Source organism: Triticum dicoccoides, chromosome 7A (assembly GCF_002162155.2).
Source record: "Triticum dicoccoides isolate Atlit2015 ecotype Zavitan chromosome 7A, WEW_v2.0, whole genome shotgun sequence".
Classification (NCBI taxonomy): domain Eukaryota; kingdom Viridiplantae; phylum Streptophyta; class Magnoliopsida; order Poales; family Poaceae; genus Triticum; species Triticum dicoccoides.
Genome location: NC_041392.1, coordinates 465,155,557 through 465,174,388, shown reverse-complemented (window position 1 = coordinate 465,174,388; position 18,832 = coordinate 465,155,557).

Below are 18,832 nucleotides of genomic sequence, written 5' to 3'. Positions count from 1 at the left end.
AGTCCGGAGGGAGAAGTAGTGGCGCAGCAAGCCCACTGAGGGCTGCACCCCAACGTGGGCCTCGCAATAATAAGCAAAGATCGCGAGGAGAAGGACGGAGCTGGGATGGAGATGCAGAGCCTGCAGCTTGTAACGGCGGAGGACAAAGAAGAAGAACTCGGAGAAGGGAGGCACCAGGCCAGCGACAATGGCGCTTATGAAGAGTGGATAGAAGGTGCTCCTCTGACCCTCAAAGGTGGTGGAGCCGGCCTTGAACACCTTCGCCCCGTCGATGCCTCACGCCGTCGCTATCCGGTGCAACCGGGCAAGGCCTGTCTCCGACACGTTCGGCGGGTCTAGGGTAGACAAGTACCAAGCCGTGGCCGGGGGCTGGCGAGGCGCCATGGCTTCCTGGGTCGCACGGTCAGAGCAGATCTGGAGATTTCGGAGGAAGGGAGGAGAAGCGCAGGAAAGGGGATCTGAACGGCAACCGGGGGAAGCAAGAAGAAGGGCCTAGGCGGACGCCACTCTCTTATCAACTCGCGCGGCTTCTAAGGCGCCCACGTCCAGTCAACCGCCACGCGAAGCCCAAGGCCGCAGGCTGTTAGGGCCCGCGGCGCTTCGCTCTTGCCCTTCCGCCTCCCTGCACGGCCAAGTTCGGGCGCGCCTTGGGCCCGGGGGCTACTGTCGGCGTTCTGGGAACGGGGGTCCCCAGACTTGCCTGCCTGCGGCCTGCGGCGTGGCTCAAAGGGGGGCCCAGCACGGCCCATCTTCACCAGCACAAACCCAAGACCCTCGCGAGGGGCCAAGCCTCGCGGGGCGGACAACACGGAGCTTCCTCAGGCACGGCCTCGTCAGGCTGGCTCGCGAGAAGGCAGAGAGATCAAGGCGGGGTACCTCACGAGGTGCCCGTGACGCAAGCCATGACGACTCAGGGCGCCAGGCGGGTGCCAGCCCGCGCAGTGTCCTCCTTTCCTCTTTGGTGCAAAGAGGGCAAGCGCAGCCGCGGGGTACCGAGGCATCAGGCAAAGGTTGCGGTTTCAGTGCAACGAGACCAAGACCAGGAGGACTACGAGATGGAGGTCACCGTGGAGCCCAAGACGGCGTCATCACCAGAGCTTTGCGCAGGCGAATACTACTTTTGTCAGGATAGTTGATACTTGCTGTCCCCCTTCAAATTAGCCCGCCATTGTTGGCTCCTTCCCGCTCAATATTTGGGGAGAGGACCAGGGCCACTATAAATAGGACCAGCCACCCGCGTAGCAAAGGGGGGTTCGGCTCAGTCTCCTCCAAGGGCTCGACAAGTAGAGAGGTGGTAAAGAGAGAGAGAGATAGAGAAAGGTGGCTGAACTTCTCCCAGCAGTTCATCACCCCAGCCAAGAACAGACCCTCGCGAGGCTGTTCTTCCTTGTACTGTCCACTATCATCAACCCAAGAGGCAATCCACCACACCACAGACTGGAGTAGGGTATTACACCACAACGGTGGCCCGAACCAGTATAAACCCTGTGTCCCTCGTGTTGTTCTTTTCGTAGCTTTGATCCTAGCATGGCGGAGGGGTGCAGGGAGGTAGGAGGCGAAATCTCCACGCGCACCCCAGTGTCCGAACCTCAAGGGTCTGCCGGAACCCGAAATCCGACACATGTTGCCACACAGGTGCCCGCCCGGCTGGTTGGGCTGGGAGCTGCATGTGGACGGCTGTTGGTGTCAAAACCGGCGGATCTCGGGTAGGGGGTCCCGAACTGTGCATCTAGGCCGGATGGTAACAGGAGACAGGGAACACGATGTTTTACCCAGGTTCGGGCCCTCTTGATGGAGGTAAAACCCTACGTCCTGCTTGATTAATATTGATGATATGGGTAGTACAAGAGTAGATCTACCACGAGATCAAGGAGGCTAAACCCTAGAAGCTAGCCTATGGTATGATTGTTGTATATGGAGTTGAATGCCTACGGACTACAACCCTCCGGTTTATATAGACACCGGATAGGGTTAGGGTTACATAGAGTCGGTTACAATGGTAGGAGATCTTGAATATCCGCATCGCCAAACTTGCCTTCCACGCCAAGGAAAGTCCCATCCGGACACGGGACGAAGTCTTCAATCTTGTATCTTCATAGTCCAGGAGTCTGGCTGAAGGTATAGTCCGGCTACCCGAACACCCCCTAATCCAGGACTCCCTCAGTAGCCCCCGAACCAGGCTTCAATGACGACGAGTCCGGCGCGCAGATTGTTCGGCATTGCAAGGCGGGTTCTTCTCCAAATCCTGTGTACCTGTAGGAATAATGTCCGATTTTTGTAATGTAGCGCTCCTCGGCTCCCACGCCCAATAATGGTCGTCTTCCACATGTCAAACGAATGCGAAAAGCTGGGGCGTTTTTACATCCACACCCCTAGTCGTATAAACGAGCCGCCTATTTAACGGGATGGGGATTTAGGTCCAAACCACATCTTCTCCTCTCCGCGAGTTATCATCAGAGCGCTTCCAGCAAAGGTCCATTCCATCATGACCAGCCGTCGCAGCTCCTCCCCTCGCCCCTCCGGTCCCAAACCCGGGGACTGCGAGAGTTGCACCATCCCGCATAGCGAGTTAGTGTCGCTTCAGGCCAAGGGATTTCTCCCTCAGGCATACATGGTCCCGGTCCGAGCCGGTCTCGCCACCTACAATGGCGGAAAACAAGCGGAGAGCACCCCCAATCCTTCTAAAGGAGAGCGGGTGTGCCTCGTCCCCTATCTAATAAGGGGACTGGGGTTTCCAATTCATCCATTTCTCCGCGGGCTTCTGGAGTTCTACGGCCTCTAGCTGCACAATCTCACGCCCGCCTCCGTATTACATATTGTGGGTTTCGTCGCCCTTTGCGAGCTATTTTTAGGCGTTGAGGCTCATTTCGCGCTGTGGAAGAGGTTATTCTGCCTGGTGCCCCGTTCTCGAGAGGGGTCTATATACCAAGTGGCGGAGCCGAAGTATGGCGCATCGCCGGGACCGGGTACCTATCTGGAACCCCAAAGAAGGCGTCCGAGGACTGGCCTTCGGAATGGTTTTACATAGATGACGTCCTGCTACCGGACCCTATCCGGGTCGGTCTCACTGAGTTCAACAGTGCTCCATTGAAGAAACGCTTGAGCTGGCGTCCGCGGAGCTCTTAGAGAGAAAACGACAGAGACGTCCTTTACCTGATGGGCCGGATAAGACTGTTGGCTCATTCCGGACTAACCATGATTGGAGTCATGGCCGCATGCATTATGCGGGGGGTGCAGCCACTTCAATATAGAGGCCACCCCATGTGGGATTTCAACGGGGAGGATGACGCCACCCGTTACGGTCGTAAGGGGCCGGCCTCAGCTGCCGCTCTAGTAAAGATCTTATCCTCTTTGTACAAGGGAGAAAAGGAGGAATTCCTCCGCGTCAACCCGCAGGCCGGATTTACTATGTACGATCCTCCAAGTTGGGTAAGTGAACAAATGCACTTGCCCGTTTGTTTTATACTCCCACGGTTAGATATGTAGTCTAACGACTTCAATGCAGGAACTGTGACAGGTGGTAAAGGATATAAACAGCTGCCCTCCACAGCTCGAGGACCCAGAACGGTCCCTCGATCCGGACTCCGAAGAGGATCCGGACATATCGGTGGAGCTTATCGACGGGGTGTTCCATCAACTAAGCAAGGACAATACCTTGGTAGCCATCACGGCTTATTACCCAGGGTTAATCCCGGCCTCCCAGGTGACAGAAACCGGAGTCTCATTCCCTTGAGAGAGATTCCACTCTCATGTATTCCGGTGTTTCTGATGACAACCGTGTTTTGCAAGGGAGATTTCCGAGGCAGGAGGCCGAACCTGCGGCGGCTAGCCAACGAGGGGCCGCAGGGCCCCGTGGGGCAAAAAGGAATGTAGTCCGAACTGAGATGCCGGCGCAAAGGTATAGCGCACCCTATGTTTCCCTGGTGTTATTCTGTCAGGGTATATTAACGTTCGTGCTATCTTCAGAACGAAGAGACCTCGCCAGACTACATCCGGAGAGGTTGCCAATTGCGCCTCCACCAGCCAGGCTCCAACGTCTGGCCAGGAAGCGGAGGCGAGCACAAGGCGCGCACCGGACGCTCCTCCGACAAAGGATGCGGACAGGCTGTCTGCCACAAATTCTAAAGTGGAGAGTACCATGAACCACAGGCGTCGTCGGACAGTTCTACGCGATGCTTGTTTCTCCCAAGAGGCTTTAGATTCCTTTAATTCGGGAGATGCGTACCTCCGTGCCGCTCAAAATGGTTTAGCCAGAGCCACGGAGCAGTATGTAAAAGACATACGGGTAAGAAAATTTTGGTCAAATATATATATACCAGTAGCCCCCGAGACTTGAAACAGTTAGAGCAACTGATTTAAGGATCATTTAATATGCAAGTTCTTCCAGAGAAGAATATTATACTGTCCCAGGAGATGGAAAAGTGCAAGGCCCAACTAGAGGCCGCACTAGCCGTAGCAGGGGAGCCCAAAGAGACCCCATTAGGTAAGATACACTTCGAAAGATTAGTATTGTGCGGTGTGGGTGCAAATCTGACAAATCATGTTGCAGATGGCGCCGGACTCGATCCGGAAAAGCAACAACTCTTACACCGGCTAAAGGCCGGTGAGAGTACGTTGACAAAGGTGAGGCGAGAGAAGAATGATCTTCAGGATGCCAACACCAGGCTGGACGTCGAACTTAAAGATGTTTGTGGCCAGCTGTCGGACTCCATGAAGGAGAATCAGCGGCTTCGACGCGGCATATTTTGTAAGTGCTTGAACGAACTTTGAAAAAAGAGTTCGGCGAGGAAGTTGACTAACAGAGTAATGTCTGTAGGTATGCTCACACGTCGTCCTACAGAGGAGATGCCCGGTTCTACGGGTGACCTTCTTCCCGAACTCATGCAACTGCACGAGCGAATTCGGCAGGTGATGCGAGGCGTTGCCCAAGCTTTATGGCCTGCCCACTCTATGCCCGAGGGCCTTGGAGAGCTTGCGGAGAAGCTGAAGGGAGCTTGGCGGCGCTTCCGGTTGTGGAAGATATCGGCCTGCCGACAAGGCGCTAGGGAGGCCTGGGCCATGGTGAAGACCCGTTTTACGAAGTCTGACCCAAACCACATGGCCGAGGTCGGACCAGTGGGGCCTGACAGGAAGGAGATCCCTGTAAGCTTAGTATACGGCCAAGTAGAGTAGCCGCGAAGTATTCCCAGCAGGACTATAAATTAGATAGCCTGTTAGATGGTATAGAAGAGGAATACAATCAGTCAGAATGACTATGTAATTTTGAATTGACATGTGTAATGCCTTCTAGCCGGATTGTAGATCATTTGTCGTTGCCGACTTTTTCGCTTCAACCTCGGGACCTGACGGTCCGGAGTGTGTCCGAATACCATAGCGGTTATATAAGAACCGGGGTATGCGTGGAGACCAGGCGTAGGGGTCATTAGTGCTTTATCAGACAAGTGCCCAACTAGTTATGTTATATTACATGGTTAGTAAGAAACATCTTCCAGAGAGAATAGTTCCGTTAAGGGTTCCTTTCGCTGGGAGGCATGCCCTAAAGTGCATGTCCGGACTGCGTGAAAAGATGCAGAAAAAGCATCTGGGGGCGTAGGGGTAAGCACAGGAGTAAGCACAGGAGCTAGGCAACCCAGCTTGGCCAAAACTTAAGTCATATCGATGCATATAATGGTGAAGAAAAAGGTACATGCGGAAGTTTGACGCACGTGTTGGGCATGAAGCCCATATAAATAAGCTTCTGTTAAAGAAGCCCCCAGGTTTAATGAGCGCGAGTGGCGCGTCACTAGATAAGCCTTTAAGGGCTATAAAAGAAAAGAGGGGAAGGAGAGAAATGTAAGACAAAAAAATGCAAAAAATGGACAGAGGAAGGAGACGAACACAGAGTCCGGCGCTAGGCATAGAATCTTCGGAGACGGGTGGCGTTCCACGGGTTCGGCTCGAGTCGGTTATCCGACGCATCTCGCGGGCGGTACGCCCCACCAGTCAGGACTTGGTCGATTATGAATGGACCATCCCACTTGGGCTTGAGTTTGTCCTTTTTCTTATCCGGCAGGCGTAGAACTAGTTCGCCAACATTGTAATTTTTGGCCCGTACTTCTCTGCTTTGATATCTTCGGGCCTGCTGTTGATAAAATGCGGAACGGGCTTTTGCCATGTCACGCTCCCCCTCCAAGGCGTCCAAGTTGTCCTGCCGATCGAGCTTGGCTTCTCTTTCTTCGTACATGCGCACTCTAGGTGAGTCATGAATTATGTCGCAGGGCAGAACTGCCTCTGCGCCGTACACCATAAAAAATGGTGTGTATCCGGTGGTGCGATTTGGCGTGGTCCGCAGCCCCCATAGCACGGAGTCGAGCTCCTCTACCCAATGCGTGTTAGATTCCTTGAGGGACCGCACCAGTCTGGGTTGAATGCGGCTCATGATAAGACCATTTGCGCGTTCGACCTGGCCGTTGGTTTGTGGGTGATAGACGGAAGCATAATCGAGCTTGATGCCCATGTTTTTGCACCAGAGTTTTACCTCATCGGCGGTAAAGTTTGTACCGTTATCGGTTATGATGCTGTGGGGGACGCCATAACGGTGTACAACCCCGGATATGAAGTCTATCACAGGTCCGGATTCGGCCGTTTTAACAGGCTTGGCTTCTATCCATTTGGTGAACTTATCCACCATGACCAATAAGTATTTTTTCCTATCGGTCCCACCTTTAAGGGGTCCGACCATGTCAAGCCCCCAGACTGCAAAAGGCCATGTGATGGGTATAGCTTGGAGTGCGGTGGGTGGCATATGGCTTTGGTTGGCAAAGAGTTGGCAACCAGCGCATCATTGGACTAGGTCCTGAGCGTCTGCCCGGGCCGTCGGCCAATAAAAGCCTGTACGGAAAGCCTTGATAACAAGGGACCGAGCAGCGGCGTGGTGACCACCGAGTCCGTCATGAATTTCAGCCAGAAGGTTCCGCCCTTCCTCTTCGGAGATGCACCTTTGAAGGACTCCGGTAGTGCTTTTCTTATAAAGCTCTCCCTCTTGGACTCTATAGGCTTTAGATCGCCGCACTATGCAGCGGGCCTCGTTTTGGTCCTCCGGGAGTTCCTGCCTAGTAAGGTAGGCTAGGAATGGTTCTGTCCACGAGGCGATAACCGCCATTATTACGTGGGCTGAAGGTGTAATTTCATTGGCAGAGCCTCCAATTGTGTCAGATTGTTCGGCGTCGAGTGGTGCGGCTGGGTCCGGGCTGTTATTTGCGGGTTCCCCCTCCCATGCTACGGATGGCTTGAACCATCTTTCCAAAAAGATGTTGGGGGGGACTGCATCGAGTTTTGCTCCGATGCGTGTCAGGACGTCCGCTGCTTGATTGTTTTCTCGGGCTATATGGGGAAACTCCAGCCCTTTGAACCGAGCTGACATTTTTAGGACGGCGTTGCGGTAAGCTGCCATTTTTGGGTCGTTGGCGTTGAAGTCTCCATTTATTTGGGATATTGCGAGGTTTGAATCCCCGCGTACCTCTAGGCGCTGGATACCCATGGATACTGCTATCCGGAGACCATGTAGGAGGACCTCATATTCGGCTGCATTGTTGGAATCCGTGTACATGATCTGGAGCACATATTGGACTGTGTCTCCTGTGGGGGACGTCAGGACGACGCCAGCCCCCAGTCCGGCCAACATTTTGGAGCCGTCGAAATGCATAATCCAGTTTGAATATGTGTCGTACTCTTTAGGGAGCTCTTCCTCCGTCCATTCTGCGACAAAGTCGTCCAAAACTTGCGATTTAATAGCTCGCCGTGGCTTATAGGTTATATCAAACAGGAGAAGCTCGATGGCCCATTTTGGAATCCGGCCCGTTGCATCGCGGTTGTTGATAATATCGTTTAGTGGCACTTCCGAGGCTACTGTTATGGAACACTCTTGAAAGTAGTGTCGTAGCTTCCGGGATGCCATGAATACCGCGTATGCAATCTTTTGATAATGTGGGTGCCGCGATTTGCATGGAGTGAGGACAGTGGGCACTTAGTAGACCATCCTTTGAAGGGGGAATTTGCGTCCGTCTGTTTCCCGCTCGACAACGAGCACTGCGCTGACAACTTGGTGTGTTGCTGCAATGTATAATAACATTGGTTCGCCGGTGATTGGCGCGGCCAGGACTGGGTTTGTTGCCAATATGGCTTTTATTTCATCAAGTCTGGCCGTGGCGGCATCCGTCCACTCGAGTTGTTCGGTGCGCCGAAGGAGGCGATAAAGGGGTAGTGCCTTTTCTCCCAAGCGGGAGATGAGGTGGCTTAAAGCCGCCACGCAGCCGGTTAATTTTTGTATTTGTTTAAGGTCCTTTGGGACATCCAATTGTGACAAAGCTCGGATCTTGGCTGGGTTTGCTTCAATTCCTCTACCGGATACAATGAAGCCCAAGAGCTTTCCGGCTGGAACGCCGAAGACGCATTTTTCTGGGTTGAGCTTGATGTCATATTGTCGGAGGTTATCGAATGTAAGCCTCAAGTCGTTTACTAGGGATTCGACATGTCTTGATTTGACGACCACATCATCCACATACGCCTCCACTGTTTTGCCGATCTGGTTTGCTAGACATGTCTGGATCATGTGCTGATATGTTGCGTCGGTGTTTTTTAGCCCGAAGGGCATTGTGTTGAAGCAGAAAGGGCCGTATGGTGTGATGAATGTTGTTGCAGCTTGGTCTGATTCTGCCATCTTGATTTGATGGTAACCGGAGTATGCATCGAGGAAACACAACGAATCGTGTCCTGCGGTGGCATCGATAATTTGATCGATGCGGGGGAGGGGGAACGGATCCTTTGGGCAAGCCTTGTTAAGGTCTTTAAAGTCGACACACAGGCGCCAGGATTTGTCCTTCTTTGGTACCATCACCAGGTTTGCTAGCCAGTCGGATGTTTTATGTCTCTGATGAATCCGGCCTCCAATAGCTTGGGTAGCTCCTCTCCCATAGCCTGTCTCTTGGGTTCGGAAAAACGCCGAAGGGCTTGTTTGACAGGTTTAAATCCTTTTAGGATATTTAAGCTGTGTTCGGCCAGCCTGCGTGGGATCCCTGGCATGTCTGAAGGGTGCCAGGCGAAGATGTCCCAGTTCTCTCATAGGAACTCACGTAGTGCGGCGTCTGCATCAGGGTTCAGTCGTGCCCCGATTGAAGCTGTTTTATTGGGGTCCGTTGGATGGACCTGGAATTTGACTATTTCGTCGGCTGGCTTGAAGGATGTGGATTTGGATCTCCTATCGAGTATCACATCATCCTTGTTAACCGTGGAGCGCAGCGCAGTCAGTTCCTCGGCCACTAAGGCTTCGGATAGCGCCTCAAGGGCTAATGCGACCGTCTTGTTTTCGACGCGGAGTGCTATGTCCGGATCACTAGCTAGAGTAATAATTCCATTCGGCCCGGGCATCTTAAGCTTCATGTAACCGTAATGGGGTATTGCTTGGAAGATTGTGAATGCTTGGATATCCGCTCTTAAACGGGGCCAGCTGAAATGTAACACCCCGGATGTAACTTTCCCAATTTGTACTCCAACTCTTGCCGTTTTTGGCGTTAAGTTATTTTATTTTCCTCGGGTTTGGGTCTTTGTCTCTGTGTCTTGTTTTCGTTGCCATGCATCTTATAGCATGTTATCATGTGCATTGCATTTGCATATGTGTTCGTCTCATGCATTCGAGCATTTTCCTCATTATCCGTTTTGCATTCCGGCGCTTCGTTCTCCTCCGGTGGTCATTTCTAGCTTTCTTTCGTGTGTGGGGATTAAACATTTCCGAATTGGACCGAGACTTGCCAAGCGACCTTGGTTTACTACCGGTAGACCGGCTGTCAAGTTTCGTACCATTTGGACTTCGTTTGATACTCCAACGGTTATCCGAGGGACCGAAAGGCCTCGTGTGTGTTGCAGCCCAACACCCCTCCAATTTGGCCCAAAACCCACCTAACTCTGCTCCATCATCTAGAGCGTTCGATCACGATCGCGTGGCCGAAAACCGCACCTCATTTGGACTCTCCTAGCTCCCTCCACCTCTATTTAAAGATCACTCCCCGAAATTTTCGGGCAAACCCTAGATCTCTCCCTCACCTCGCGCACCGGACAAAATTCCTGCCGACAGACATGTCCGGTCCGTCGTCCGCCACCACATGGCGCCCCGTGATTCGTCCGCCCGGGCGCCCACATCGCCGCGCCTCCCCTCCGCGCGGGGCCGCCGCAGCCCAGGCCGGGCCCCCTCCGGCCCGCACCGCCACCCGCCTCGCCACGCGCGCCCGCCTCCTCGCGCCGCCTCCCCGCCACCGCAGGCCGCCGCCGCGCGCCATCGCCGGAGCTCCGCCTCCCCGCCGCCGCAGGTCGCCACCGCGCGCCGTCCCCGGCCCTCCTCGTCGCCCCGCATCGCCTCGGCCTCGCCTCCTTCGGCTCCGGCCAGATCCGGTCGAGGAGCGACCGGATCCGGCGATCCCCTCCACTCTGGCCGCCGTCCGCGTCATCTCCGGCAAGCAGCGCCGCCGCGTCAACCCTAGATCCAGAGGTTGAAATTTCTTCTAAGTCCCTGATATTTTTTCAGTCCAAGTGCTCATGTTCGTAGCTCCGTAACTTTGCATCCCTAGCTCCAATTCATGCATATAGCATATCAAAATGTTCATCTCAGAGAGTACATCATTTCATTCCATTGCATAATTTTCATTTGAGCTCATCTTGATGCCCGAAATGCTGTTAGAAGAGGGCTACTTGAGTTAATTGTCAGATCTGCTACTCTGTTTAGCACTTTTGTCATTTTTGCCATGATTAATGTGTGCATGATATGCCCTTATGCTCTACATGTGTTTTGTTAAGGGTTTTGTCATCTTTCCAGAGGTGCAACCCATGTATTTTTAGGATGTGTGTGGTGACTAGTGCAAGCTTGCAAAGTGGTGCACTTAGTAATTCTGTTTTCAGGGACTTAGTAATATCACTAAGTCATGGATCTGTTTATCTCATGATGCCACTTGCTCTTGTTGTTTCCTAGTGATCCATGCCTCTTTTGAGGATGCTCAGTAAGGATGTTTTGTTAATATTGTAGTTCTCTATCCATCCATGTCCTTGTTTGTAATTATGGGGCACCCTAGCTTGAGTCAATCGAGCTCTACTTTTGCTACTTCGTGAATCTGGGCAGATTGTCAACTTGTTTGCAATTTTGCCGGTGATGTTGTAGTTGATCCATTCATGCTATGCTATTGTTCTTACCATGTCTAGCTTGAATTTTGTTCCTTCTTGATGGGTGTATGCTTGTATATCCATGACTTGCACCGTAGTGAGTGCATCGAGCTCGTAAACATGCCTACTTGAGTTATATTTCAGCATGTGTCAGTTTTTCACTAAGTCTGAAAACTGATTATGTTTTTGCTATGTTCACATGCTTGAAATTGTATTTTCTGGTCCTTTTTGGCTCAAGGTCACTAAGGGACTTTTGTTAAGCTCTTTGAGTAGCTCCATGCCATGCTTTACTTTGCCATGTTCAGATCCTGTAGCATGTAGTTTTGTTGCTCCGAAGAGGGCTACCTGATCTGAAATTCCAGACAAGTGTTAATTTCACTAAGTCTGAGATCTGTTTGCCATATGCATTTTTGCCATGCTTGTTTGAACCTGTTACTGGATGAATTGGCCGTAGCTCAGTGCTAGACTTTTGTTAAGCATCTTGTGTGCATCCCTACCATGTATTTTTTTGTTGTCATATTTGGGTGCTGTAGCACGTTCATTTCATTGCATTTAGATGCCTACTTGTTGTAAATCGCAGACCGGTGTCATTTTTGAATCGCTCGCCATTTCCAAACCGTAACTCCGATTCCGGCGTTCTTTATATCGTTTTCAAGCGATTTCATCCCATCTTTCCAGTGGCACACTTGGATTTCCAAGATGAGGCCAGGTTCATGATTTCACTGGCATATCTTGCATTTTGCATCCCGCATCGCATCCCGCATAGCATATCATCTTTGCATTGTGTTGTTTGAGTTTGCACGTGGTTGATTGTGTCCTTGTTGCTTGTTTGTCTTGTTTGGGTAGAGCCGGGAGACGAGTTCACTAATGAGGAGCCCGTTGAGTTTTCTTTCGAGGATCCAGTCAACTCTGACAACTGTGCAGGCAAGATGATCATACCCTCGAAATCACTACTATCTTTGTTATGCTAGTTTCTCGCTCTTTGCTATGCCATTGCTATGATGCCTACCACTTGCTTTCAAGCCTCCCAAATTGCCATGTCAAACCTCTAACCCACCATGTCCTAGCACACTGTTGATTGGCTATGTTACCGCTTTGCTCAGCCCCTCTTATAGTGTTGCTAGTTGCAGGTGAAGATTGAAGGCCGTTCCTTGCTGGAATATTTATTTACTTGTTGGGATATCATTATATTATCTTGTTATCTTAATGCATCTATACACTTGGTAAAGGGTGGAAGGCTCGGCCTCTCGCCTAGTGTTTTGTTCCACTCTTACCGCCCTAGTTTCCGTCATATCGGTGTTATGTTCCCGGATTTTGCGTTCCTTACGCGGTTAGGTTATAATGGGAACCCCTTGATAGTTCACCTCGATTAAAGCTTTTCCAGCAATGCCCAACCTTGGTCTTATCATTTGCCACCTAGCCTATTTTTCCCTTGGGTTTCCGGAGCCCGAGGGTCATCTTATTTTAAACCCCCCCGGGCCAGTGCTCCTCTGAGTGTTGGTCCAAACTAGAGTCCTGTGCAGCGCCCCCTCGGGGAAACTCGAGGTTTGGTTTTTAGTTGTATGGAGAGCTCATCTGAGTGTGCCCTGAGAACGAGATATGTGCAGCTCCTATCGGGATTTGTCGGCACATTCGGGCGGTATTGCTGGTCTTGTTTTAACTTGTCGAAGTGTCTTGAATTACCGAGATACCGAGCCTGATCATAACGTCTTGGGAGGAGGTCTATTCCTTCGTTGACCGTGAGAGCTTGTCATGGGCTAAGTTGGGACTCCCCTGCAGGGATTGAACTTTCGAAAGCCGTGCCCGCGGTTATGGGCAGATGGAAATTTGTTAATGTCCGGTTGTAGATAACTTGAACCTTAACTTAATTAAAATGAATCAACTGAGTGTGTTACCATGATGGCCTCTTCTCGGCAGAGTCCGGGAAGTGGACACGGTGTTGGAGTAATGTTTGCACAGGTTGCTCTCTAGTTTCCCGCTCGTGCTTTGCCTCCTCTTCTCGCTCTCTTTTACGAATAAGTTAGCCACCATATTTGCTAGTTGCTTGCTGCAGCTCCACATATATATTATCTTGCCATACCTATAAGATTAAATAGTCTTGATCGCGAGGGTGCGAGATTGCTGAGTCCCTGTGGCTCACAGATTACTATTACATCAGATGCAGGGCCTGATGATTCCGCTCCAGGAGACGCACTTGAGCTCAAGTGGGAGTTCGACGAAGACTCTCAACGTTACTATGTTTCCTTTCCCGATGATCAGTAATGGTGCCTTGTTGGGGGTGAACGGGACCGTTGTCGCATGTTGGGTTCTTTTTTATTTTGGCGCCGTAGTCGGGCCATGAGTGTTTGGATGATGTAATGTTATTTATGTACTTGATTGGTGTGGCGAGTGTAAGCCAACTATGTATCTCCCCTTATGATTCATATTACATGGGATGTTGTGAAGATTGCCTAACTTGCGACATATGCCTTCAATGCGATTATGCCTCTAAGTCGTGCCTCGACACGTGGGAGATATAGTCGCATCGAGGGTGTTACAAGTTGGTAATCAGAGCCTTCCTCGACCTTAGGAGCCCCATTGCTTGATCGTTTTTAGCGGCCGAGTTGTGTCTAGAAAAATGTTTTGAGTCATTTAGAAATTATATATCGGAGAGTTTCGGAATTATTTTTACTCCCCAGTCTCCTCATCGCTATGGTAAGGCATCCTGACATAGAGTTTTGACTCTTCTCTTCTCAAATTTCACTAAAAAAAATTTAAGATCACGCAGGTATCTTGGAATCGTTCCGATAGTTTTATGATGAGAACATTGTCTTGGTGCCTCCTGTCAGGGGTTTAGTGGAAGTGTCCCGGGGAGTTGAGCTCTGAGGTGTTGTCATCATAATTTTATCATTTCAGTTCTGGAATACCTGAGTTTAGTACGCCGACATCGAAAATCTCTTTTATGCAGTTCGTTGGTGAGATAACCTCGACGCCACCCAGTACTGGGGCGGGAGTTCGGGAGTATCGCCATAACTTGTATAACGGATGCTTTTCGAAGGTTGAGGTACATGGTTTCCGAAGGTTTCTTGGTTATGTGTTGAATGATGGATACAACTGGATGTAGGATTTGCTAGTTTGGGTGAGATATTATGCTTCCCCTGTATCCCCAACACCTGATTGCATAACCGGAAAGGTTCGGGAGTTTCATAGGTGGGAATTCTAGTAGCTCTAGTTCTTCTTCCACGGATATTGGTTTGAGATTGGGATTTCTTACCGATTATTCGTTCTTGATCCGTACCTTGTTGATTTATTTCTCTACCTTAATTCTACGTGGCTTCTCAATTTATGGATATGTGACCATTTCAAGAGGAATGCATTCGTTCATTTTGTTCGGATGTGAAGACTATATGTTGCAATTTAAATTCCCTTGGATTCAGCTTCAATAATTGTTTGTCTATGTGCTAATGGTGGTCAACCTCTTCAGGATGGATCCTCCAACGCGCACGACTCCGAATCCTGATCCGCCACCACCTCCACCTCCTCCGGAAGCATGGCAAGCTGTGATGGCCGCAACCAATGCAAACACACAGTTGATCATGCAAATTCTTCAAGAGCGCAATCAAGGCAACCAAGGGAATCAAGGCAGCAATCAGAATCACTTTGCTACACTCAACCAGTTCCTTGCTAACGGGCTAAAGACTTTCAGCAATTGTGTTGAGGCAACCGATGCTGACGATTGGCTTGTGGATCTGTGCAAGCATTTCGAGTGCAGTAATGTCAGGCCTGAGGACTTTGTTAAGTTCGCTTCCTTCCAACTCAAAGATCAAGCTGCAGAATGGTTCCAGCAGTACAAGGATTCCAGAGGTGGACGTGTTATCACTTGGGATGATTTCCGTCGAGATTTCCGAGCTCATCATATTCCTCAGAGCGTGGTTGAAAGTAAGCATGAGGAATTCTGCAATCTGAAGCAAGGCTCTTTGTCTGTCTATGACTACAACAAGTTGTTCCAGAAGCTCGCCCCCTTTGCCAAGCAGGACGTCCCTGATGAGAAGAGCATGATATACCAGTTTAGGGGTGGTCTCAAAGAAGAAATTCAGTTAGCTCTTGTTCTCTTCGAGCCCTTGAGATTCGATGAGTTCTACAACATGGCACTGAAGCAAGAGGCTGCTCAGTTGAAGTGTGATGCTTCCAAGAAGCGAGTCAGAGATGTTACTCGTTCTTCCTCTACTCAAGTGGCCAAGCTGCAGAAGTATTGGCTTCCTCCTCCTCCGTTCCGTCAGCCGTATCAGCAGAAGAGCAAAGGTGGCAGTGGTTCTTCCCACCCACCCAACCCTGACTTTCAGAACAAGACTTCGTCTCAAGCTCCAAGATCGAGTGCTCCGTATCACCGTCCGCTTTTAGAGGTCACGTGCAACAAGTGCCAACAGAAGGGTCACTATGCCAACAAGTGTTTCAACCAGAGGCGTCTTCCTCTTCCTCCTCCTGTCAGATCGGCAAGTACAGATGTGGTCAAGCATAACCCCAAACACGCCAAGGTCAACTTGATGAATGCAGCTCAGGCAGAGGACTCGTCAGATGTGATCATGGGTAACCTTCCTGTTAATGATATTCCTGCAAAAGTTCTTTTTGACACTGGTGCATCGCATTGCTTCATTTCCAAACCTTTTGCATCAAAGTATGGGTGCGATTATCAGTATTTGCAAAATTCCTTGCAAATTGTGTCACCGGGCAAGCAAATGACAGCTAATTTCTGCGTTTCAGATCTTACAATCACTTTGGGTGACTATAAGTTTCTCTCTTCTCCGGTGGTTCTTGGTAACTCGGATATTGATCTTATTCTCGGAATGGATTGGCTTTCTAAGCACAAGGCACATCTTGATTGTGCTGTCAGGCAGATTCAATTGACTCATTCATCTGAGGATGTAATTGTCTTTGCCGCGCGGGATAATACCATCCGTCTGTTTTCTCTCAATGAGAAGGGTGAACTCGATGCCATCTCTCAAATTCCAGTCGTTTGCGAATATCAAGACATCTTTCCAGAAGAGCTTCCAGGAATGCCTCCTCACCGGCCAGTTGAATTCGTTATTGATCTTGAGCCTAGCACAGAACCTGTGTGCAAACGTCCTTACAAGCTCGGACCTGAAGAGTTGAAGGAGCTGAAGAAGCAACTTGATATTCAAGAGAAAATGGGTCTCATCCAGCCTAGTTCTTCTCCGTGGGGTTGTGGTGTTCTTTTTGTGAAGAAGAAGGATGGAACGGACCGACTTTGTGTTGATTACCGTCCAGTGAACAAGAAGACCATCAAGAACAAATACCCACTTCCCAACATCAATGAGTTGTTCGAACAACTAAAAGGTGCCCAAGTATTCTCCAAGCTTGATCTCTGTATGGGTTATTATCAGATTCGTATCCGTGAGCAAGATATTCCCAAGACGGCTTTCAGGACAAGCTTTAGTTCATATGAATACACTGTCATGTCTTTTGGCCTCGTCAACGCTCCTCCGACGTTCTCTCGCATGATGAACTTCATCTTCAATGCCTACACCAATGACTTCGTTTTGGTCTATCTCGATGACATTCTCGTTTTCTCCAAGAACAAGGAAGATCATGCCAAGCACTTGCGTTTGGTTCTTGAAAAGCTCAGGGAACATCAATTCTACGCCAAGTTCTCCAAGTGTGAATTTTGGCTTGATGAGGTTCTTTATCTTGGTCATATCATCTCTGCCAAGGGCATTGCCGTGAATCCTGAGAAGGTGTCTGCAATTTTGAATTGGGAACCTCCTCAGAATGTGAAGCAACTCCGTAGCTTCCTCGGTCTTGCAAGCTATTGCCAAAGATTCGTTGAAAACTTTTCTAAGATCGCGAAGCCTCTCTCAAATCTTCTTCAGAAGCACGTCAAGTACGTTTGGTCTCCGGAGTGTGATATTGCTTTCAACACTTTGAAAGAGAAATTGATCACTGCTCCAGTTCTGACTCCGCCTGATGAATCCAAGTCATACGAGGTCTTTTGTGATTCCTCTCTCCAAGGTCTTGGTGCAGTTTTGATGCAAGAGAAGAAAGTTGTTGCTTATACATCTCGCCAGTTGAAGCCTAATGAGAAGAACTACCCCACTCATGATCTCGAGTTGGCGGAAGTTGTGCATGCTCTTTTGACTTGGAGACATCTTCTATTGGGAAGAAAAGTGGATATTTTCACTGATCACAAGAGTCTCAAGTACATCTTCACTCAGCCTAATCTCAACCTCAGGCAAACTCGATGGGTCGAAATGATTCAAGAGTATAATACAAGTATTGAGTATACTCCAGGCAAGGCTAATGTGATTGCTGACGCATTGAGCAGGAAAGCTTACTGCAACAGTCTGATTCTCAAGCCTTATCAACCCGAGCTTTGTGAAGCTTTCCGCAAACTTAATCTGCAAGTTGTTCCTCAAGGTTTCCTCGCCAACCTTCTAGTCTCTCCTACCTTGGAAGACCAGATTCACCAAGCCCAGCTTCTTGATGCTATGGTGAAAAAGGTGAAGATTGGGATTGCCAAGATCCAGTCCAAGTACAAGTGCTACCGCCTTGATGACAAGGACACTCTCTTCTTCGAGGATCGTATTGTTGTACCCAAAGGTGATCTTCGTAAAGTGATCATGAACGAGGCTCACAATTCTCTCCTCTCCATCCACCCTGGGAGCACGAAGATGTATCAGGACCTTAAGCAGGCTTATTGGTGGACTCGAATGAAGCGCGAGATCGCTCAATTCGTGAATGAATGTGATGTCTGCAGAAGAGTGAAGGCAGAACACCAAAGGCCAGCAGGTCTCCTCCAACCTCTTGCCATTCCAGAATGGAAGTTTGACCACATTGAAATGGACTTCGTGACTGGGTTTCCAAAGTCCAAGCGTGGCAATGATGCTATATTCGTTGTCATCGACAAACTCACCAAAGTGGCTCACTTTCTGCCTATCAAAGAGTCGATCACTGCAGCTCAATTGGCGGAACTCTATACCTCTCGTATTGTCTCTCTGCACGGTATTCCACAAGTGATCTCTTCAGACCGTGGCAGCATCTTTACCTCCAAGTTTTGGGATTCTTTTCAGAAGGCCATGGGCACCAACATCCGCTTCAGCACAGCTTTCCATCCTCAAACTAGCGGTCAAGTCGAGCGTGTCAACCAGATTCTTGAAGATATGCTTAGGGCTTGTGTGATCTCCTTCGGCATGAAGTGGGAGGATTGTCTTCCTTATGCTGAATTCTCCTACAACAACAATTTTCAAGCAAGTTCGGGCAAGGCCCCTTTTGAAATTCTGTATGGCAGGAAGTGCCGTACCCCTCTCAACTGGTCTGAAACTGGTGAACGTCAGCTTTTGGGTAATGACTTAATCACAGAGGCAGAAGAAATGTGCAAAGTCATTCGAGATAACCTCAAAGCATCCCAATCCCGTCAGAAGAGCTACTATGATAGTAAGCACCGTGATTTGACTTTCGAGATCGGAGATCATGTTTACCTCCGCGTCTCTCCTATGAAAGGTACTCTTCACTTCGGTATCAAAGGGAAGCTTGCCCCGAGATACGTGGGACCTTTCAAGATTGTCAGCAAGAGAGGCGACCTCGCCTATCAACTCAAGCTTCCTTCAAACTTTGCAAATGTTCATGACGTGTTCCATGTCTCTCAGCTTCGAAA